We start from the raw sequence: 24971 nt of genomic DNA, 5'->3' as shown, positions 1-24971 counted from the left end.
TTATTATAACCCAGAAATGTAATCCTATCTAAAGAACAAAGAATCGAGATACGACAAAAAAATCATAGGACCAAATTCGTAGATCTCATCCAATTGAGAGGCGGTTGTGTTATCTGTTTTAGAGCAGTTTTTGAAATGACTTACCGTTTAGCCAACAATTACCCCAAAACAAAAGTATGCACCATCATTAAAATTCTCCATATTTGAAAATTTTCGGGATCAAAAAGTTACACACTTCAACAACTTGGAATTTTTCCTTAAAGGAATGAGTGTCCAGGTTTCGGGATTAGCACTCACATACATATGGAGAAATTAAGGAAGAAAATAATACAGTTAAGTAAGTCGACATTAAATAATAATAATAATAATAATAATAATAATAATAATAATAATAATAATAATAATATTGATTGCAGCTAATTGCTATATACAAAGAATAAACAAAATCATTCAATGCAGAACTTAATTAGAGGAATTTTCCTTCCTTCACACCTTAGTACGTGATAGCGATCACATTGCTTCCCGCACAAAGCACACATGCATCCCTCATTTGGCGAGTAATACTTCATCGTGGATCATAGTTTGAAGTGAAAGCCTTGTTGATACGTGCCATAACTCGTAGTTGGCTTCCTTCCATTTGTCATTCATCATCGCTTCCATACCGTAGAAGTCCAACCAGATTTCCGATTTCTTTCTTTAATGTTTGCAAAATAAACTTTGATATGCTGGAGTTGATGGGAGAGAGAATTAGTCTTGTATTTCCTCCAAAAACACAAAATTCTTATCATGGGATTACAGGAAATTAGAAACACTGACCAGGATGCCTTGGAATCTCAAGGGTACAGACTGTATAAAGGTATATCTGGGAAGCGAGTGATGAAGAATATCCCACAAATTGGAGCAGGATTTTTGGTGAGCCTTAAAATAATAAACTCAGTTCAAGAATTCAAATCACAGTCTCCATGACTCACAACGCTCACCTTAAAGGCATCTAAAAAGTGTACACTATAACAAATGCCCATGCTCCCACGAATGATAAAAAACCTCCCCAAAAGACCATGAGGAAACAGAAGAATTTTGGAACCTATTGAACTAGACTATAAAACACATCCCCAAACACCATGTAAAATTATTAATATGTGACTTCAATGCTAAACTAGGTAGAGAAAGAAAATAACATGACATCATTGGAAAATGGCTAGCACACAAGAAAACAAATAAAATGGGGAGTTACTAGCTGACCTGTGTAGAAACCATAACTTAATAAACCTTCCGCAAAACAAACCAACAACACGCACATTTTCAACCGAGGAAAGGGCACAAAGATCGTAGTGTCTGAAGAAGTACTGGGAGGACCACAAAGCCCGAACAATCCCTTCAAAGAGACCTGAAGGATGGACTGACTAAAGTGATCCTATGCGGTCATAGAACAGGAAGAAGAATATAATATAATATTCAATAGTTCAACATGTATTTTGTTTTCTAATGGAAACATGGTAAAAAATGGCATTAGAGTAGGCTAAGTATATCGACAAAACAAATTCTGGGTTAATTAATTATACTTAAGTAGAAACAACTGAAACAACTCTTGAAGCAAAAGGGTATTACAATGAAAAAAGGCATAAAGATGATGTGCTATACATAGTACAGGGACCAAAATTCTCCATGAGCAAAAAGCAACTAGAATGTGCTGTGATTCCTGAAAAACATTCATAATATGTTGTGATATGTAGAAAAATTCCATGATGCAAATTTCATGTAATGGTTGTTCAAGAAAATGACCACAATTTTGGAATTGCAGATAGGAAACAGCTTCCACTATTGAATCCTGTCTCATATGGCAAGACTAGCAACTATTGTAAGCCACTAGAACTGCAAGTTGAAGTATTATTGATATTTCAAGAAGTAAATTACATGTCTAAAGTCATAGGGTACAGTACAAACTTTTCTCCTAGAGTTGGAAATTACTATAGTTCAATTTAAAAGAAAACAAAGTTGGTGTCAATATCTTCATTATTAATAATCCCACTGAAAAATGTAGCAGAGTGTTTTATGACCCCCTTAATACCAACTTTGGTATCCTCAACTGAAATTTCACACGTGTCTATCATTTTTAAACGAAAATGTCCTTTGCTGATGATATTGACTTATGGCCTAACATCCATTCCTGGGTAGAAATCATTTTGTTCACGACATATGTATGTATATATACAGTACCTTCTTCTTTCTGGGAAAGACATTTATGATAAAAGTTCCCTCTTTTATAGCTTCCCCACTTGCTGATATAACACTTACAATTGCTGTCTCCATCGTTTCCTCAGAAATCGAGGTCCATGATGTTCTATGTGGTTTGGTAAGGTGCATAGAAAATACAGATTTTAGGTCAGCTACTCTGATTCTAAAAAACAAAGGCATAGTGATGGGACTTCCAAATTGCTGTACCAATGTCCTCATTTACCTCTGTGTCCAAAGTTAACCCGTTTGACGGTAATATAAGCAATTGGTCTTTTGTCATTTGGTAGATGGCTGAAATCAGAAGTTTTGTAAGACAAGGGGCAATTTAAAAGAAAACAAAGTTGGAGTCAATATCTTCATTATTAATAATTCCACAGAAAAATGTTGGTTTTATTAACATCCACAAGTAGTTTATGCACAAAATAATGTCAGTTGTGAGCTCATGTAGAACAAGGAAAATGTAATAAAATATATGTGAAATTATGAAGTGATAGTTATTTGATGTAGGTTGGTTATTACTTGACTTACCATGTACGACTATGGTCAGCAGTGTAAAACAAAAGCATATCCCAAGTTACTCCACTGAAGGGTCTAGCTTTGGAAAACATTAATTTTTAACCTTTTAGGCATAAAATCAAATTCGACCTGAATTATACGTTACATATATTTGATTCAGTCTCTCATTAAAAGTGCCAATAACTTTATTTTTTCTTTCAAACTGTAAGAGTTGTTGGCAATTTAATATCAAAAGTGCCAAAATTTATCCCGTTTAATGGTATGTCTACAACAGAAATGGCCTTTGTCACCTGTATTCATTTTGATTTATTCTCTCTTCCCTTTCTCTGTATTTGTCTGGTTTTCATTTTTATCCTACACTTTCTACATCAAGACTGAAGATCTATGAAGATGGCCTCTCATTGTGTGTTGATTCCAACTCACCTGATGAATGTGTGTAGCAGAAACAAGCTTGTTAGGTCTGAGAACAAATAAATGTAGAAGAACTGGAATTGAAGAGGATAAAGCCCATTATATGAAGACAGTAATGTGTGAATATGTGGTGATTGACCTTGTTCCATATTCTCCAAGTCTCTTCTTACTGTTGATCCCATTTTCCACACTGGACTGTCTTTTTGTTCCTATTTATTTTTATTCACAGTATGACTATAAAATGGTACTTCTTTCTTTCTTTGTTTCTTCTTAATACGTTTACCCTCCAGGGTTTTGCCTCAGACTCAGCGAGAGATCCCACCTCTACCACCTCAAGGGCAGTATCCTGGAGCATGAGACTTTTTTTTGGGGGGGGGGTCTCTCGTTGGGTCGGGGGATACAACTGAGGAGGAGGACCAGTACCTCACCCTGGCAGTCTCACCTGCTATGCTGAACAGGGGTCTTATGGGGGATGGGAAGATTGGAAGGGATAGACAAGAAAGCAGGAAGGAAGCGGTCATAGCCTTAAGTTAGGTACCATCACAGCATTTACCTGGAGGAGAAATTCAAAATCACAGAAAACCACTTTGAGAATGGCTGAGGTGGGAATCAAACCCTCCTCTACTCAGTTGACCTCCCGAGGCTGAGTGGACGCCATTCCAGCCCTCGTACCACTTTTCAAATTTCGTGGCAGAGCAGGAATCGAACCCGGGCCTCTGGAGGTGGCAGCTAATCACGCTAACCACTATGCCACAGAGACAGACACTTGATAACTTAATGGTTCAATTCTTTCTGGAGGTAAAAAGGAAGATAAATTTTAATTGTTCTCAAATATTGAACTAAATTTCTATCCGGAATTTCTTACTTTACAATATACTCACCAGTTTCATGTATGTATGTATGTCTGCCCCATAGTCCTTTTCCTTGATACAGGGTCGGAGAAGAAGTGAGATGAATTTGTATGGAATGTTGTTTCATGGCTGTAGGCACTCACCAGTTTCATCAGTAAGGAAAAGAAAATAGAACAGTTAAGGAGCAAACTGAGAGGCATGTTCTCATTTGATTCACTGAAAAGGTCAGCATAAAAGAAGGTACAAGAAGAATCCATGAGTCCTACTTACATTCTAAGGTCCACTGCTAAATAAAAGAATTCTGATTTTATAGGCCAAGCATATGTATAATTCAGATCATTATGAGAGAGGGAGTTATGTTATAGTCAACTGAACATTCTCATTCTCTTATGTTGAAATATTGAGGAGTTCATAAATATATTATGAACTTTTTATATATAATAATATAATTAGTATTCTTTCAGTAATTATGGCCAGAAGAGAAAGGAATACCATAAGTACGTAACATTTTGATTTTAATGGAAATTGTTCAATTCATGTAAGCCTGCCCATAATTGAATAGCTGATGATCCTTTTTACTTATAGTACACTGTCTTGCATGGTTCTAGTTAATATATAAAGACACTTGAAGAACATTTTTGTTCATTTATTACAAAGGTGTAACGACCCTTGGAAATTTTTCTGATAATCTACATATATAACTTGAATATGTAACGCAATATTGTAAGTAAACTGAAATACTAATGCCTATGTATTATACATAAAAAGAAAGGTCTCCATCTCAATATTACTAGAAAAATATAATTTATTTTATCAAGTCCTTTATTTGAGTAAAATAGTAATTTATTCAAATAATACAATGCTTAAGTCATTGCAGTAAAATTTATTTGCCGGTAGATGGCTCTATGAAAGTTGTCTCTGCTGGTCTTTCTATGCCAGCCCAATACAGGGCTCTGTGAAAGTTGTCAGTGCAGATCTTTCTATGTTAATCCGATAGATGGCTCTGTGAAATTAATTCAGAACATTTTTTTTACAAGCAGAAGTGAGATTGCAGTCGCTGCTGCGTGGACAGGAATTGCAGCTTTGTTATTGCTAGATGCTACGGCAATTCACAAAACTTTTGGTTTGCCTGTTCTAGTAATATAAAGTTCAGTTTCGTGTATTAAATGTAATATTATTGTAGTGCTACTGACAAGGTTAAAAAATAATCATATATATAGTCATAACGGAAATGTAAGTTTAAAGGTAAATAAAATGGTCTTAAGGAGTTCAGTATATTTTCTGTTACTTTTCTCACACTTCCTTTACCATCAGTTTCACTGTTAGTCTTTGTTTGCAGCTATTGCTGTGGTAGGCCACTAGTTTATCTAAGATTTCTCAATTTACTGATCTGCATTTACGGCTGTCTTACAGGTGGCAGATTCCCTATCTGTTGTTTTCCTAGCCTTTTCTTCAATGCAAAGAATCTGGAAATGTATTGAACATTTCACTTGGTAAATTATTCCAATCCTTCACTCCCCTACATATAAACGAAAATGAATATTTGCCCCAATTTATCTTAAATTCCAACTTAATCTTTATATTGTGATCTTTCCTACTAAAAAAAAAAAAAACCACTCAAACTTATTCGTCTACTAATGTCATTCCACGCTATCTTTCCACTGACAGCTTGAAACATATCACTTAGTCAAGCAACTCGTCTCCTTTCTCCCAGGTATTTCCAGGCCAAAATTTGCACTTTGCAACATTTTCATAATGCTGCTCTTTTGTCAGAAATCACCCAGAACAAATTGAGCTACCTTTCTTTGGATTTTTCCAGTTCTTGAATCAAGTAATCCTGGTGAGAGTCTCATACGCTGGAACCATACTCTAGTTGTGGTCTTACCAGTGACTTATATGCCCTCCCCTTTACATCCTTACTACAACCACTAACTAACCTCATAATCATGTGCAGAGATCTGTACCCTTTATTTACAATCCCATTTATGTGATTACCCCAATAAAGATCTTTCCTTATATTAACACCTAGGTACTTACAATGATTCCCAAAAGGAACTTCCACCCCCATCAATGCAGTAATTAAAACTGGAAGGACTTCCTATTTGTGAAACTCACAACCTGACTTTTAACCCTGTTTATCATCATACCGTTGCCTACTGTCCATCTCGCAACATTATCGAGGTCATTTTGCACTTTCTCACAATTTGTAACTTGTTTATTACTCTATACCGGATAACATAATCCGCAAAAAGCCTGATCTCTGATGTCACTTCTTTACTCATATCATTCATATGTTAGTATACTGCATACAGCGTGATTCAGCTGCCCCTTCTAATTTAGTTTTATGCAACCCACAATATTCATTCCGTCCTGAAAACCTCTGCCCTGCTGGTATGCTAAGACAACACAACCGGATATCTTGGTATTTACCACCTCACCATGAAAGGATGCCGTAATGTTATATAGTACTAGAAACACTGGAAGACTCGTGTGCCTTCTAGACCATATGAACCCGACACGCCAGCAAAACACAAAATTGATATTGTGACCGCAGTAAACCTGATACTTGCTGTAAGTTGCCCAGTGTGCCATACGGAACCGTAGTGTAGTTCGTAAAGGCATGGTGGAGCGAGCTTGTATGTCAGATGGGAGGTTTGAGTCTAGGGCGAAGATTACAAATTTTTGAAATATTTGTTTAATACGTACTGCATGCAATGTAAGTTCAATACCCACTTTCATGCAAATTGTGAGTTAATGAATATGTTTGTGGCCAGTGGCGGTTCGTGACCAAATTTTCAGGGGGTTCACAACAAAATTTGTGTTCACGTCTCAAATATACCAAAGTAGAATGTAAATAAGTACAACCTCACTTAAATCATTTCACTAAAAGTTCCTTGTACAGTTGCTTCTCTACTCATAGTATGGTGGAACCCTTATAACCGAGGATGCATTTTTCCGAGACTAATCTGTGAGTGTACAAGAAAACTAAAATTACGACTGCCGGGATGAGTCGCTCAGGCATTCGCTGATCCTGTGATTATGAACACCTGTTCAGAATTAGCTACTAGCGCAATTTTCTGGCGATGTAATTCAATAGTTACTTAGGGAGCTGTTGCCAACAGTAACAAAGGAGGTGGCTGACCCTTGTGGTCAATAGTAATACTATCTCTGGTTTGAGGGTGGTTGTAGACGGAACGGCACATTCCTTACCATGCTCCTCGCTTATGGATATATCTGTGCATAAACCATGACATCATCTCCATGCGCATGCGTATAGTCTTAAGGCTCGTAGCAAAATCTCCAGTGTGCTCCCTGGCATTGTCATTCGAAACGAACAGCTGTCAGTGTAACGGAGCTTCGATATAAGTCGAATGCTTTTGATCGATTGATGAAAAAAGGAAACAATTTTGAATTACCGATAACCATGAATGCGTGAATATGCATTAGAACTGGGTGTTCATGTGCTCATGTGCTCCTGAGAGCCCACCGCCACTGTTTGTGGCCCTACAAAGGGCTGATTAGTTAGCAGACCGGACACATACAGACTGGAAATAATAAGAACACAACCGCCCTGAAAATGTTTTATCAAAGCAAATGCTCAATGTGATAACCATTTTGGTTTATTCACATTCGGGCCTGGTGTCCAATAGATCGTCTTGTATGTTGAAGCATTCCAGGTGTAATTGCTCGGCAGGCGTTCATGATGAGTTGCCGGAGATGGTTGAGGTTTTATGGTGCTTGAGTGTAAATGACGTCCCCATAAGAAGAAGTATAAAGGCATTAAATCCGGTGATTTGGTGGTCCAAGAAACATTTCCCTGGCAGGTCCTCGTTGAGATGGTTACGGACGGGCAAAGTTGAATGTGGTGGAGCTCCATCCTGATGCAACCACATCGTCAAACGATCCCGCAAGGGCACATCCTCCAGCAGCAGTGGGAGTTACTAACGCAGAAAGTGCAGGTAGTGTGGGCCCGTCCAATGGCCCTTGAAGAAATAAGGTCCAATCAGGTGATCCCCCAAGATTCCACACCAAACATTCACTCCCCATCGTACTTGATGGGCTGCCTGTCACACCCAGTGAGGATTGTCCGGACTCCAATAATGGATGTTGTGTTCATTGTCGTTCCCATTATTGTGGAAGCGCAATTCGTCCAAGCACAAGATATGTGATATGAATGCAGTGTCATTGTCCATCCTGCCTAATAGCCACCAACAGAACTCCATCTGAGCTTCGAAATCCCACCTATGGAACTCTTGGTGTAGCTCAAGGGGGTATGGGTGAAATTTATGTTCATGTAATATTCACCAGACAGACGACTGGCTGGTGTTCACCTGTCATGCAATCGCCCTTGTACTGATGTGTGGATTATTATGAGCTGCCTCCAGAATGGCCTCTTCTGTTTCACCCGATGTAACGGGCCTATCGCGAACTGGTGGCTGGTTGGAAATCATGCCTGTTATTCTACGGCATCTGTCAACACGGCGGAATGTCACAGCAGCTGGGTGTCACCTGTCGGGATACCATTCCTGGTACAGACGTACTGCCTCGCATGCATTTTGCCTTGCTCCCTCATAAATGAGGAGCATGTCAATATATTCCTCTGTGGAAAACATCCTGAATGACAGCATAGATTACAGTACATTCAGGCCCTAACCAGCAGAGTGTGTGCAAGACACAAGATGAATAACAGTGTCATTCTACTGTTTGAATGTGGCAAACGTGGGCCTGTGTTTATGTATTCAAACATCATACCGATGCAAAAATTTGAATGATGCAGGATTCGAACTGCTGCTAGCACATTCCATCGACTGCTAGGTGAACACCTAACCACATCCGCTAAGCTACACTGCTGGAAACATGCTGGCAGTACAACAAGAGCACAGTATATACACCATCTGATTCAATGTTTAAGACATTAATTACTGCACTGTTACCTAGTTAATACATTGCTTTCCCTCTTTGTTACACCCGGTCACGAGGCACAACACATTAACACAGTTACATGGTAAAAGGACGTTGCTACATGATTTCAAAGCATCATGTTTTGCGAATAGATGATATAACATTTTGCCAGGGTTAAGAATCGTGAGCCAAATGTGCTCACTGAACAATAGTACCATACAGTAGGCCTGCAGGGGGATAGCACCCCTATAACCATGTGCACATTTGTTGGGCTGCAGCAAACAATATTGGAAGGGGCTATTGAATCACACTGTATATATATTTCCAATTTATAAAATAAAGGAATGCCATACATCACTATTATAATTAAAGTCATATACAGAAGGGTATCAAATCAGAAATATTAAAGAATATTTATATCATCACAGAGTAAACTACTTGTTAGTACTGAATGAGTGCCTGCATTGTTTGGGGAGATAGTGATAGTGCATTCAGGAGATAGTAAGTTTGAGCCCCACTGTCATCAGCCCTGAAGATAATTTTCTGTGGTTTCCCATTTTCGCACCTTGCAAATACTGGAACTGTACCTTAATTAAGGCCATGGCTACTTCCTTCCCACTCCTAGCTCTTTCCTATTGCATCATTGCCATAACACTTATCTGTGTTGGTGGGATGTAAAGTAAATGGAATGAAATGAAATGTCGTATGGCTTTTAGTGCCGGGATATCCCAGCATGGGTTCGGCTTGCCAGGTGCAGGTCTTTCTATTTGACACCCGTAGGCGACCTGCGCATCGTGATGAGGATGAAATGAGGATGAAGACAACACATACACCCAGCCCCCGTGCCGTAGGAATCAACCAATTAAGGTTAAAATCCCCGACCCGGTCGGGAATCGAACCCAGGACCTCCTGAACCGAAGGCCAGTACGCTGACCGTTCAGCCAACGAGTCGGACAGTAAATGGAAAAAAGCTACTCATTAATGCAGGAGGATGTCACTACTTACCATGAGTTAGGAGCATAAAATATGTAATATTGGAACCTCTGTAACTCGGTAGTTTCAGCACATATGCACACAAAATTTTGGTACAATACAATACACTCCTATTCAAACCAAATACCTTCCTGTGAACTACTTAAGTACACATCCGGGGCCAATGACCTTGATGTTAGGCCCCTTTAAACAACAACCAAGCATTAAGTACACATGCCTTCCCACTGAAATGCATAGGCACCTGACATGCAGGCATGTTGCTCAATAACACATACCTTGCTATTGCCTCTACTTTTGGCATTCATTTCTGCCACAGTAACATAATTTTACAAAAAACTATTATTAGAATTCAGATTACCACCATGCGAGTCACTGTAAATTGTTCTTACATTTCTTACTAAAAGCCTTTATTTAATCATCTAATCAATACACAATATTTCATTAAATAGAACTAGTTTTGGCCGATATGACTGCCATCTTCAGCTATTCACAAAAAGGTATTGTTAGATAAGGGCATAGTAACATTCCAAATATCTTAATAAAACAACCTGAATGGGGTTAAATCCAATTAGACCTGTAATAAATTGGAGACCTAGCCCAACTTAAAAACTTTCCAAATGTGTTGAAAAAAAATTAAGTATCATCACAAATTTCATGCAAATAAAACTTTAAAAAAATTCCATTCAGTACTGTAATATCTTAAAAAGTGTTGTAATTGCTCCACATCACACACAGGCCTCTTTTGACATTACTGATATATATTTGAGTATTCCCATAAAAGAAACTATAGCCATCATTAATTACAATCTAAGACAATATAGTAACATGAGCATCCTTGAAATAGAAGAGTTCATAAACATTCTAGTATTCATTCTCAATAATAACTATCTTAAGTTTAATGACTTTATTTACAAACAATATGGTCTCCCCATGGGTTTGCCGGCCTCAGGTATCTTAGCAGAGATCTACATGGATCACCTCAAACGCACTAGCATTGGAAACAAATAATATTGAACGCTGGCTGAGGTATGCAGATGATGTCCTCGTGGTGATGGATGAATGGTCAATGAACAGTGAAACAACATTACAATTGCTTAATAACATAGACCCTTATATTAAGTTTACGTTAGAAAAGGAGAATAACATATCCATTAGCTATCTTGACCTAACCATAGCCAAAGAAGACGGCCATCTCACATTCAAAACCTTCAGAAAACCTACTCAAACTTCCACTATTGTCAGAGCAGACTCTGCACATCCAAATTCCCACAAAGAAGCTTCATACTAAAGTATGACAAATAGAGCTTTTTAATATCCCTATATCTCAGTCTGATCATAAAGAATTAAATGTTACTCGTCAAATAGCCTTGAACAATGGTTTTAGCCTTCAATTTATAAATAGACATATGAACAAGATCAAATATAAACCTAAATCAAATTTAACTAGAGAATCAAAACCACAGCAAAAGTATGCTATTTTCACCTACAACAGCAATAGCATTCATCACATAACTAATCCCTTTAAAAGAATTAACATCTGAGTAGCATTCAGGACCTCAAATAAGAATTCTCGTCAACTTTATAACTCTGGCTCATTAAATCAGTTAACAAATTTATGTGTTCAGGTGTATACAGACTGAAATGCCCTGATTGCGGTTACACATGCTGGTCAAACTGGAAGAAGATTCAGAATATAATACCTGGAGCATATGAATGCTATCAGGCATAACAGATTATCTGCTATGGGGTTGCACATTTAGAAATTCAATCACCATTTCTCTCACATTCAACAGGATATAAATATTCTTTATTTTAGTCAAAAAGGTCCTCTTCTCAACATCTTAAAACAGTACTTTATCTCCCTTGATCAGTTTACTAATTCTGCTTTCAATATCAATGAAATTTTTGAGAACACTAATGTTCTTGTAGAATCAATAATTCCTACAGTATTCAAATACTGTAATATGATAGAAAATTTAACACACATCATATGAATGATCCTCCAAACAGTTCCCCACCTATCCTTCTCTCTCTCTCTTCTTTCCCTCCTCAACTTTCCCCACCCCCTCCTCTTCCTCACCCTGTTCCCCTCTCCTTTATTCCTTTCTCCATCACCCCATAGACAGCTACTACTGTCACAACACTAACAGCTACATAAGGTGCACCACTGGAACCTCGAAGGAAAAGCTTCTTTTTCCATTTTACTATTTTCGACCTCATTACATTTTTTTTTGCTAGTTGCTTTACGTCGCACCGACACAGATAGGTCTTATGGCGACGATAGGATAGGAATGGCCTAGGAGTTGTAAGGAGGCGGCCAAGGCCTTAATTAAGGTACAGCCCCAGCATTTGCCTGGTGTGAAAATGGGAAACCACGGAAAACCATCTTCAGGGCTGCCGACAGTGTGATTCGAACCCACTATCTCCCGGATGCAAGCTCACAGCCGCACGCTCCTAACCACACGGCCAACTTGCCCGGTAAGAAATTTATTATGATCCGTCTTAAGTATTTCTTCCTTTCCTCTTCTTGTAGATATCCCCCACTATCACCCTTACAGATGGATGTGACTTGATTTTTCTAAACATCGGGATATCCCTCAGCCAGTATAATAGCATTTATAACTTATAGAAGAATGCTCCACCTTTTCAAGCATATATATAACAGACAACATGTTTTCATGCGTTTCAACAATCAGAATAGTAACCTATTCAAGTTCAACATTCTGCTTTTTAACAAAATCATTTTAATGTTCATGAGAAGTGTATAAAAAATAGTGTAGTTCATAATATACAAAGGTAATCCCAAAAATAAGGTCTCCTATATTTTTATAAACACATAGACCTGTTTAGTTCTACAATGGTTTACATCATTTTACAACTTGAACATTTAGCTATTTTTCTACATAATCACCATTTCGGTCGGTGCATTTTTGTAGATGCTGTGACAGTTTTTGTATGCCCACGTCATACCAGCTCACCGCCATTCTGTTCAAGAAGTTGTGAACCTCATCTTTCACCTCGTTGTCAGTGCTGAATTTCTTTCCAGCCAAATATTCTTTCAACTTAGGGAACATAGGGACTATAAGGTGGGTGGGTGATGATGTTCCACTGAAACTGTTGCAGGAGAGCAACAGTTTGCTGGGCAACGTGCAGGCGAGCGTTGTCATGGAGAATATTTACGCCCTTGCTCAACATTCCTCTTCTCCAGTTCTGAATTTCCCGTCTGAGTATCTTCAGAGTCTCACAGTACCTGTCAGCGTTAATTGTGGTCCCAGTGGGCATAAAATCAACAAACAATACTCCTTTTCGATCTCAAAACACAGTTGTCATAACTTTACCGGGAGACTGTGTTTGCTTGAATGTCTGCGGTTTTGGTGAAGAGGGATGCTGCCTCTGGCGTGATTGTTGCTTGGTCTCAGGTGTAAAGTGGAACGCTCAGGTTTCGTCACCCATGACAATTGAGTCCAAAAAGTTGTCCTGTTCGGATGCAAAACGTTGAAGAAATGTGCGGGAAGACCATTTACCTGCACAAGTTTCACGAGCTGCTCCATTTACAACAAGTGTTTGAAATGGCGTCCCCCTGTGCAAAATGCAGGCATGGCATTGTCTCACAAAATTACGTTGTACCCATTAGAATATCTCCAATGTCACTTGAACAGCGTCACAGGCAGCAAAAATTCTTGCCAAGAGATCCTCTTTAGTCTTGACAGGTGTCTCATACACAAAGCTTTTCACATGGCCCCACAAGAAGAAATCAAGTGGAGTGAGATCAGGTGAATGAGCAAGGCACACAACAGGACCTCCTCTTCCCATCCATTTTGCAGAAATATCTGATCCAGGTGTTCACAAACCCTCAATCCAAAGTGAGGTGGGGCTCCATCATGTTGGAACCACATCCGTTGACGAAGGGCAAGTGGGATGTGTTCCAGGATCATTGGTAGTACATCTCTGAGCAGCACTGTGTACACTGCTGCATTTAAGCTGGGAGGAAGAAGAAATGGCCCTACTACATAATCATTGACTGTGCCTGCCGGTACGTTGACTGAAAGTTTGTGCTGATGGCTCTTCACAACTATAGCGTGGGGATTCTCATCGGCTTAAACATGACTATTGTGACTATTTGGCATTCCATCTCTGGTGAAACAGGCTTCATTTGTGAAAAACACATACGCAGGAAAGTGAGGATTGACTGCTAGGGGCTGCAAGACCCATTGGCTGAACACGACTTGAGGTGCAAAGTCAACAGGACTCAAAGTCTGCACTTTCTGTGGATGGTAGAGTGTAGCTACATTTCACGTAATACTTGCCACACAGTCATAAGAAACATTCATTTCACGTGCAACTGCTCGAGTGCTGATTGCAGGCACCTCCTCCATGTGAGCAAGCACTGCATCTTCTAAGTTGGGAGTCCGTGTAATTCGTCATCCTCCTTGGTCATTGTACTGTGGTACCAACTGACCGGTTTCACATAATCGTTGGAACAGTCGTGGAAACAGGGTGTGAGCCGGATGTCTCCTATGTGGATATTTGGTCCTGTACAACTGTTCAGCTTCTCTGCTGCTTCCATTAGCTTGCCCACACACTAACACCATATCTGCAAGTTCTGTAACCGGGTACAACTCTATTTGGATAGGGCTGATCAACATTCCACTTCAACTCGTAAACACAGACTGAAGCCTATGGTACAGACATCACATACTGATCACGTCAGTACACAGTACACCATCTGCATTGGAGTCATTGAATTAATATCCTAGCCTCTTCTGCTCTTTGGGATTGTCTCCCTATTGTACTCTTAGCATATGTAGTGTACAGTACAGTCAGAGGTATCAGACCAATTTTTGCTTTAACTTTTGACTGCAGGCCGCAGTGGTGAAGTGGATACGGTGTTGGTCTACTAGTCCCAAGTTAACGGGTTCAAACCCAACTGAGGTCGGGGGCATTTAAGGGTGTTTAAAGGTGACAACCCCATGTCATTGACTTCCGGCGAGTTAAAGAACTAATGAGGGACAAAATTCCAACATCCTGGCGTCTGTTAAGAATGGATAGATATTAAACAATTTGGATTATTAATAACTTTTGACTCAAACATTTCCAGACTATGGTTCCTTATCTCAAATTGATCCATTTGCATCCTCCATCATACCTGAAAGTTTGTAACATCATCACAGATACACCCTGTATTATGTGTTTTTGTGATCATCTATGGTCCTAGCTTCTTGGGATTTAACCCCATTAGACTTGTTTTATGAAGATATTTGGAATATTACTATGTCCTTATCTAACAATGTCTTGTTGTGAATAGCTGAGGATGGCCGTCATATCGGCCAAAAATAGAATCATTCAATGAAAAGAAAAGTAAATCATATCCTCAATACAAGCCTAAAAGTGAAGTTCATTGTTTGCACGTAAATTGTTCTTACAAAAGCGAAGAAATACTCTCATTAGAAAACAGCATTTTATAGCTTTAAGCCAAGATTGGTTGTCACAGCGCTAAATTTCTTGACTTTCAGGCTGCTCAAAGGAAAAGAAATAGTGGATAGATGGAGTTGACATATCCACCAAAAGGAAGAGCAAACAATACAGTAACCCTTTGTGAAATAAAGTTTGACTGAGATGGCAGCATAATGCAGAGGCTGCATGTTGAGAGTAAGTATGGCTACTCTGCACTGTTGGGTTAAACGAGCGATGTGAGAGTTGGAACATGGAGCGGGCCAATCCGACAGGACTTAATGGTGTTGTGGGCTGTACATGACAATGTAAACATTTTCACAAGAATTTAATAGTCACATTCAATGAAGAAATTTGTTCATTGTACACTAACATCACAACAATTCAAAAGAATGTTATAACCGTAAGCAAAATATTTACTTACCGGTACTTAAGAAAAGCAGATGAAGGGTAATTACATCTTTTCCTCACTTTCCAGTTCATCTACAAGCGGTTTAAATTAATGGTGATTGAAACTTTTTTGACTTGATATGGTTGACACAAGATACCACTGTCTTTCAGTGTTTAGGTGTAAAATACAGTGGAGAAAAAACATATGTTACAGATATCAGTTTCTCTGACGAGTAACTCTTCCTTTATTTTCTGTTTCTCTCGAGCCCTTACATTTAGTCTAACAATCGATGGTGCTGCATCAGTCGATATTCCACATACTTTTTCCCATTTCAGCTGGAATATATCAAATGCATGTCCCGTAAGTTGCAAGGCAAGCATTTCTTCTGTGCACTGGAACAAGATCACAGCTTTTATCCAAAGAAATCGAGAATGCCTCAAATGCATTGATAATGTCGTTCATGTTTCATACAGTATCATCTACCATATTATCCATGTGCCTACCAACTGTCCAGCACAACAAACTGATTTGTTTCAATAAGCTGCTTTCTATCTGGACACAAAACATCTGCAACTGCCACTAAACAATCTTTCACAAAGCCTCCACTAGAGTAAGAATTGCGGCGTCTGTACTTTCTGAGCTTGTAGACCGTGATCTAAGAGCATGTGATGGTCTCGACATTTCACTGAAGACTGCTTTCAGCATCTTCAAGGGTTCTGAATGACTTCATTGGTTACAAAGCTTTCAGTGGAATGGAAGGGTGTCAGAATTCCACCTAAATATACAGGATTATTCAGCTAAGTTGTTCACCTTAAATATCTTCTGATGCTTTAAAAGTATATACATTATGTTTTCAAATTCCTTAATAGTATTAAGGGGCTCATAAAATACTGTCCAATTTGTCTCAGTCACTTACGTAATTACCGAGAAACCAGTAGCAACTTTGGTTTCTTTAATGGGGCTATACTAATTTCACCTGAAAGAACAACTAAGAATCAAGCAACAAGTTTGTCATTGTGCTTATTTAGCAAATCATACAAGTACTTTTTGGAGATATTCAAGGGTTTCGTGTGTGTAGGCATTAGACAGAATGTGATGCACCACTCGCTGTGATGTTGCACGACTCCACCTTGTTGAAAGACACACATACCTTCTCTTATCTCGAGGGGGCCCCAAGAAACAACAGTATGTCGTACAGCATTTCAGAGTTACAAAAATGTTGTTCTATTGAAGTTGAATCAAAACGAGACGAGATAACACAGTGAAATTGTAATAATACTTCAAGTGCTTTATTGTCCGTCTCATGAGTACATCCTGTCTCCTGCCCCTTAATATAATTTAAGAATTTTAAAACAGAATGTCTATATCTTTAACAGATCAGAAGATATTTGTGGTGGACAACTTAGCTGAATAACCCTGTATAGTGCTGGCTGTGATCCACCATGGTAGGGGGTGGGAGGGTCACTGGATTGTGATTCTCTTTCCAAATTCCTCTTTGATTTTCTTTACCACCTGTTCTATATAGACACTGAAAAGGAGGGGGATGGATTCCAGCCTGGCCTCACTCCTTTCTGGACTGCTGCTTCTTTTTCAAAGTTCTCAATTCTTATCACTGCAGAATGATTTTTATACTCATAGCAGGTAATTCTTTGTTCTCAGTATCTGGTCCCGATCACCTTCAGAATCTCAAATTGCTTGGTCCAATCATCAACATTATCAAATGCCTTCATTTCTTTTGCTAGTGGCTTTACATCGCACTGACACAGATAGGTTTTATGGCGACGATGGGATAGGAAAGGCATAGGAGTTGGAAGGAAGTGGCCATGGCATGGTGTGAAAATGGGAAACCACAGAAAGCGAACCTCAGGACTGCCGACAGTGGGATTCGAACCCACTATCTCCCAGATGCAAGCTCACAGCCACGCGCCCCTAACCACACAGCCAACTCATCCGGTCAAATGCATTTTATAGATCTACAAATGTAAAGTGTGGATTGCTTCATGTGTTCCTACACTTCTCCTGAAGCCAAATTTACAGTATGTTCTCCCAACTCAGTTTCAATTTGTATTTTCATTCTTCTGTAAAGAATATGTGTTAAAATTTGGCAGGCATGAAATACTTTGATATTTTACAATGATTATAAAAACTAACCTAACGGCATGGTAGTTTTCACACTTCTTTCACAGTTTCTTCTGATTGTCCATCTCCACCTCCTGCATTTTCTGGTGTTCTTCCATCTTCTTCTCCATTAACTTCTGATTTTCTTCAATCTTCTCCTTGGTTGTTTTCAACCAAGTTGGCATATAATTATGTTTTACAAATATTATATTCAATTTATATTTTGCTAAAAGCAACCGACTCTTTTTATTTATGCAGTTTTATGATTCATAGTGCCTTTACTGATGAGAACTAGTGTTTACAGTGTACTTTGTCTTCTAAAATGGACTAGATCAAATTTGTTACTTTCATTGACGTGTCTCGGTCTCATCCTTTGTTGGTTTTGACAATATGAAAGTGACTTAAGTATGAGCAATGTTAGTAATGCCATTCCTTATGCAGCCAGTCCCTGCTATGAATGGTGTGAAAATGTTGCTCATAGGGTCGGTTGGTGTATGCCTTTCAGTGGGCTTGGCAGACTGATATGTAATAGCAACTTCTGGCTTGGTGAGGAAAGCAATGAGAAACTACCTCACTCCTAGTTTCCATCAGTGATACCTACGCCATCTATAACAGCAGATGGAGGAGCTGCTGAGGATGAAACAAGCCTTCGGGCTGAATACCCAACATACATGATTTCATAATAAGTTATTGTGAAAAGTAACATTTCATGTCATTCTGGGGAGAATTTATTGGAAACATTAAAACCAGAATAACATATTATATTTAACGAACCCTTCACTGCATTCAGTCATGCTGCACTCTCGACTACATCCTTTCTTTGCCTCCTTGCTCCAAGCCAAGCAGTTCCTATGGACATTGCTGATCTATGGTATAATGTTTATATTCTACAGCAACATAGCTGTGGCATGCATACCAATGGATTTTACAAGCAGTTTGGTGATAATACTGATTGTGATGTTGATTCTTAGTCTCAGCAGGATAGTACACATCACTGATGTCTGAGAGTACCTGAAAACAGGGAATTGTGGTCTATGTTCAGACAGGAAAGTGAAGGGAGACTGATCAGATGTCATTCTTTTTCCAGACATGTCCTACATTCTAGCCTTCTGTATGCCATCCAGGAGGAATTTTCAGTAATTCCAAAATGTCCTCTATTTGTGATAATAGTTTAACTGCCATATTTTGGCAACTTACTTTCAAAGTGTTCTTGTATTTAGAAATTCCACCATAAAATGGCATGTCAGCAAGTTCTGTACATTTCAGTGGACTTGCCAAACTGATATGTAATAGTAATTTCTGGTTTGGTGAGGAAAGCAACAGGAAACTACTTCACTCCTAGTTTTCCTAGAATATTTAAACAAAGTGTTTAAAGAATATTAGTTCATCACAAAAATACAGGTAAGCACATAATTCCTGTGCCCAATAAATCACTGTTTATAAATCATTGCTTTTTTCCATTAAAATTAATTATTATTTTTTTCAAACTTAAGTTTACTTTCTCTGGGCATGTTAAATAAAACTTTATATATGTATATGTGATGAAATTAAGTATTATATGAAACAAAATCAATACACAAGTGTTGTTAACTCTTATTCTATGAAGTCCTATATTTATCCTCAATGTCCCACATTTTGGAGTACCATTCCTGCTTTTCTGTTTGATATCTGGGTAGCCTGTTTAGGACAGAAATCACTTTTCTGTTGAATCTGTCCAAGGAAACTGTCAATCCATCCCAATAAGTGCTTCCAAAAGTAATACAGGGGAAAAAAATATCACTAAAAGTTTTGTTGACTAATCCGCAATATAAAATTTTGTAGAGATTTAAAATTTTAAGCATGTAAAACAAATATGCGTATTTTTCCACCCATATTTTCCTGTTTTTAAACTGACCTGCAGGGGAGGCAAGAGGAAATATAACTGAACTCCAAAGAGTTTGGACATTCTATAGCTTCAACAATGTCACGGTGACAAGGTTGCCGGTACGACATAGAGGCACCATTTCAGAAATGTTGTACAACTTTTAGCGCAGGTCTGAAGAAACAGTTACTTATTGGTTCTGAAGGTTCCCTTCACATTTAGCAAAATCTTAATCCCCATTAATTTATATTGTTCATGGAACAATTTTGTGAATATTATTTCTTCTTTGTTTTAAATAGCTAAATTTATGTACATTTATGACAGACATGAAGACTTGATTGATATACTTTGACATAATGACAATATTAAATTAAATTATAATCAACAAACTCTTCTATTCTGCCAGGTTTAATCATCAGTCACCAGTTCTCTTATATTGTCTATTTCTAAAAATCTAAACTAGTCATCAGTGCAAAAAATCTTGACTTGGCCAGGTTGATAGGTGATCTTGCCCATACTAGAGGGACAAAGTCAACAACAACTAATGACAAAGGAGTGTGTCACCTGCAAGGCTCATTGTAATTCCATTATAAATCCACATTTCCTCACTGATAAAAGAAACTTCCATTGTCAACTTTAATTCATTCACTGTAAACGATGTATTAAGATATTTTCACCCCACCCATTGAGCTGTCTTGCATCAATCAGTAGTAACTGCTAACAATTCTCCTATTTCTTCAGGAAAAGAAAAAAGTAGTTTTATAGTGTAACTTAGGTTTACAGTATCCCCCTTTGTTATTATTTATGACTAGCATATACCCGCAGCTTCGGCCGCATTTATTTAAATTTCTTAACACACATCGTTTCGATAACCGTATGAATGACATTATTTTATTTTTAATTAGATTGTTACTTTCAGTGCTTAAGATACCAGGTTGGTGGATGGTTCAAATAATATTAAAACACTATAAGAGACCATTTATATAAAAACAAACTAATTTTTCCTAATAGAGCTTCCGGATAAACTATATTAAGTTTCCTTCCATTCGGAGATAGGATGTATAATGTGTTTGCCTTTTCAACTCTTGAACAACATGGGAGAAGCACGGTTTATGGAGATCGATTCCTATAACTTTAAGTGATTGTTCTAGTGTCTTGTTGATGCACATAATGAAACTCAAATGAATGGGGAACTGAAGACATCTAATGTAAAAGTTGCTTGTTGAATGAGTGAGTAAGTGAGTAAATTGTGAGAGACTACAAAAAGACATTAACAAAGTTGTGAGATGGACAGCAGACAATGGAAGGTTGGTTAACGGGGTGAAAAGTCAGGTTATAAGTTTCACAAAGAGGAGAAGTCCTCTATTATTGTGTTAATGGGATGACAGTAACTCATGGGGATCACTGTAAGTACCTACGTGTTGACATAAGGAGAGATAATGAATTAAATATGTCCATACTACAACTATTATCCACCTTTGTGAAAGCACACTCTTTGTAATAAGCTGAAAGTGCTGAAACGATTGGTAGCACTGCTACATCAAGCATGTATACTGATGCTGAAATTATTAAATACAAGCTGTAGTACCCATCATTACCAGAACTGTCATATAGTTTGCGGAAAGTTATCTAACTCCCCAGCTACTTCTGTCAATATTCAGACATGGCGCTTTACTCGGGGCGCAGCAGTAATCCGAGATCTATCGGAGATGCATGCCAGCAGAAGAGACAAATAACATCACACCAACGGTCAATGTAGTGTTATTGTTGATCAATTCTATGAGTTTTCAATATTGTAGGCCTTCACATTTAATTTTCTTCCGACTCTGTGATAGTAGGGCATCTAATGTAAACAGAGCCCTTCCTTCTTGCATGACTTCCTCTTGTCTTATTCTTTAAGCGACTGTCCCTTTATCATAGTCAGTACGGTAAAACTATATAACACATAAATGATAAGAAATTTTATTCTATATAACTTTTGTTATGTAGTACTTTTTCATAGGACAAATAACACAGGAATTTAAAAATTGCATTTTAGGCTCCTGCCTCTAACTATCATTTCATCCAGTATGAATAAAATTATTTATAGCCTAGACATTACATACCGATTTTCATTAAATTCTGTTTATCCATTTTCTCGTGGTTCGGCATTGATATGGACTAAGCCACAAAAACCGAAATTCATGAATATTTCTGTTATTTTAGCCGGTACAGTAAAAATGTATAAGACATAAATGATCAGAATTTTTTTATATAACTTTGGTTATGTAGTATTTAATTATAGGACCACTAATAACATGGATATTTGAGAATTAAATTTTAGGCTTTCCTGTAAATTACCATTTCACTCAACATGAATAAAATTGTTGATAGCCTAGATTGTAGTGCCTCATTCCCTGGCTTGACACACTGATTTTCATTAAATTCTCTTCAGCAATTTTCTCATAATGTACGTACGTACATACATACAGACAGAGATGACAGAAAATAAATAAGTGTATTCCCTTGTTATTGTGGACATGACCAATACATAAATACCATTTTTTAAATTCTGAGTAATGTACAGACAAAACTCTTATTTTATAAGTGTAGATATATATGTTATGAGTAGTGATATTTCATCCTGGTTTTCTATTCATGCCAAAAAGTGTAGTTTCACTCAGGATTTAAAAGAAGAATATCCTTTCTTGCGAGAAGATGCAACAACAAAGAAGTCATTATGTACAGTGTGTTGCTTGCTAGAAGGAAGTCGTACTTTCCAATGTCAACTTAGACAAATGTAACTTAAAAGCTCTTCAGTCTTTTGAACACACAAATTAATTACAAACTATAACATACTTTAAAAAAATTATTAAACAAGGAATGGTGTTTAATAATGTGTTCCTTCTTACATGTATATTATAATGTACTATTTTTATTTAACTTGTGTGTTTGTCAAACCGAAGAGCTTTTAAGTTGCACTGATATAAAACAGCATTTAAACAAGCAAAAACATAAACTGACAGCCACTGCTTCCAGTTGAAGTCAAGATGTTAAATCATTTTTTATGGGGAAGTTAACTGGTAAAAGTAAATATCTTGCATTGCAAGAAGGGTTATTTGCATTCCATGTAGCAAAACAGAACCTCTCTTTGAGATTGATTGATTGCACTTATTGTGACCATACCGGTCATACACATATTTATTTAATAATTAATTTAGGCGGTGAAAACATTTGTCAAGCTCCCTTGTCCATATTAGAGTAAAATTGCATTAGGTTGCATCAATTTGCACAACACCTCCGACTTGGTGGTGTAAACACGAGTCCGTCATAGCTGGAAGAATCCCCAGAGAGAGAGCAAGCTATGAAAAATGACAAGGAAGAAAATCTATACTAATAAATCTGCCCACTAAAAATGGCCGAAACACGGCAATACCAACGTACACGCTTGATTTGTATTGTAAGTTTTCAAGACATGCATAATAATTAGTAAGGGAAACCTCGGCATGTCATATATTTTCATAATAGACCTCTGCCAAAATTCGAGTTGTTTATAAAACTAAGTATGCAGGCTCCAGATAGGAATCCCCGTAAAAGCATTATTTTGATAATAAATTTTAAATAAACCGCTGATCGATGCGTTTTCGGCACATAACTAGATTACATAAAATGTCTGAGTCACATATTTGAGCGTATTGCCAATGTCACACAACCCGTAGAACCACTGATATGTAAAAATGTGGTGGGAACTGTTCATCGTCTATTGTTCCTGTAGGAGTGAAATTATATAAGGGACCGCCATGTTGAGAAAACAATCACTCGACACGAAAGATTTAAGGCAGACACATGGTCCACTGGTGTTCTGGCCTTACCTGTATTCAGGAATGCTAATATACATTTTGCCAATACGTGGTGTGAAAACTTTGTACAAGTTACAGATAAACTTAAAGTGCTAATAGTTTCTGCAAATTTTAATTAACGTGACCGCGAGAACTGTGTTACAGTTTTGAAAATTTGTGTTTCTGAATGCTGAAACTTATTTCAACGTCATTAGACTAGTTACAGTGAAGAAGAGGACCCTGGAATTATGATCGTGTTCAGTAGGACTAGAAGAGGATTCGAACCTGTGATCCACGTCAGCACCATGAAACGCTAAATGACAATAAAGGCCTTCTCTTAGCCTGAATCATGGATTTTTCGTCATACACAATTATTTTTTTGTGTGTGTGTGTTGTACAGCCAGTTGCATGTGTTTATTACTTATACTTTTGTTTTAAAATATGTGTACATATTTTTTGAATATGCTCTTTGAGATGTGTTTAATGTTTTTGTTTGAATTCCAAAAGCGGGTTCTGTCTCGTTATTTTGTCATCAGGTTCATTGCAATGTGGGTTTGATTTTGGACCAGACATCTGTCTAATTTTATTTGATGGTTGTCGCCAATTTTCACATAGATAATGTGTTTCCTCTAATAGTGAAGAAGGCTTGTAATGAGAACCATCACATTTACAAGGATTTTTATACTTAGCAAGCATTCAAAGTAATAATAGAATGTCAAAAGAGAAAATATCGATCAAACCGAAGAAATCCAAATTTTGTATTTAGTCCATCGGACATTGTATATTTTCTTTTTATTATTGTAGAATTATTCAGGGTTGATTTCAATTATGATTTTATCAAGGAATAATAAATAGGTTTTCAAACTTTTCTTTGCTTGCCATTTTGCCATAAAAAAATGCATCCTCAATTTTCTTCCGTTCATTTATGCCTTTAAGTTAGTTTAGTGTTGTATTTTGATCTTATTCCGCAGATGCACCATGGCCTTGGGAGGCCGTTGGTTTGATTCTATGAAACAGAGGAGTGCAGTTGATCCTTACAAGGTCGAAAGGGTTTTGTTCACCCATCACTTTGAAGTTTATTTTTTCTTCGCTTTCTAGATGAGGTGGCATTTGACTTTAGACTTAAAAGGTCCTATACCATCGAACGCCTTGGCGTATGGTGCTATATGGTGGTAGCCTGAAATTTTGGGGACAATGATGCTGTCGTATGGTTCTATGGGGTAATGGCGTGGGTGGTATGGCTGCATTATGCAATAGTGAGAAATTTGTTTCAAACGACATTTGCATGTGGATGATCAAAGCGCAGATCAATCTTAGTGAATGTTTGGCACACTATACAGTGCAAGAAACAGCAGCTGAACTGAAAGAAGCCAAATATATCTCAGTTATGGTAGACACATCAAATCATAGATATCTAAAGTTGG

At 37.7% G+C, this 24971-nt stretch overlaps 1 long non-coding RNA gene across 1 annotated transcript in view; it reads left to right on the top strand.

Moving 5' to 3' along the window:
- Positions 1–24971, top strand: part of LOC136874777 (uncharacterized) — a 44446-nt gene that overhangs the window by 7225 nt on the left and 12250 nt on the right. The window contains exon 2 of the long non-coding RNA XR_010860298.2: positions 15422–15557. This is a non-coding gene — a long non-coding RNA (uncharacterized lncRNA). The remainder of the gene's footprint in view (positions 1–15421; positions 15558–24971) is intronic.

This window comes from Anabrus simplex, chromosome 5 (genome assembly GCF_040414725.1).
Source record: "Anabrus simplex isolate iqAnaSimp1 chromosome 5, ASM4041472v1, whole genome shotgun sequence".
Taxonomy (NCBI): domain Eukaryota; kingdom Metazoa; phylum Arthropoda; class Insecta; order Orthoptera; family Tettigoniidae; genus Anabrus; species Anabrus simplex.
The sequence above is the reverse complement of the archived record's forward strand: the minus strand, read 5'-3'. Positions and strand labels throughout refer to the sequence as shown.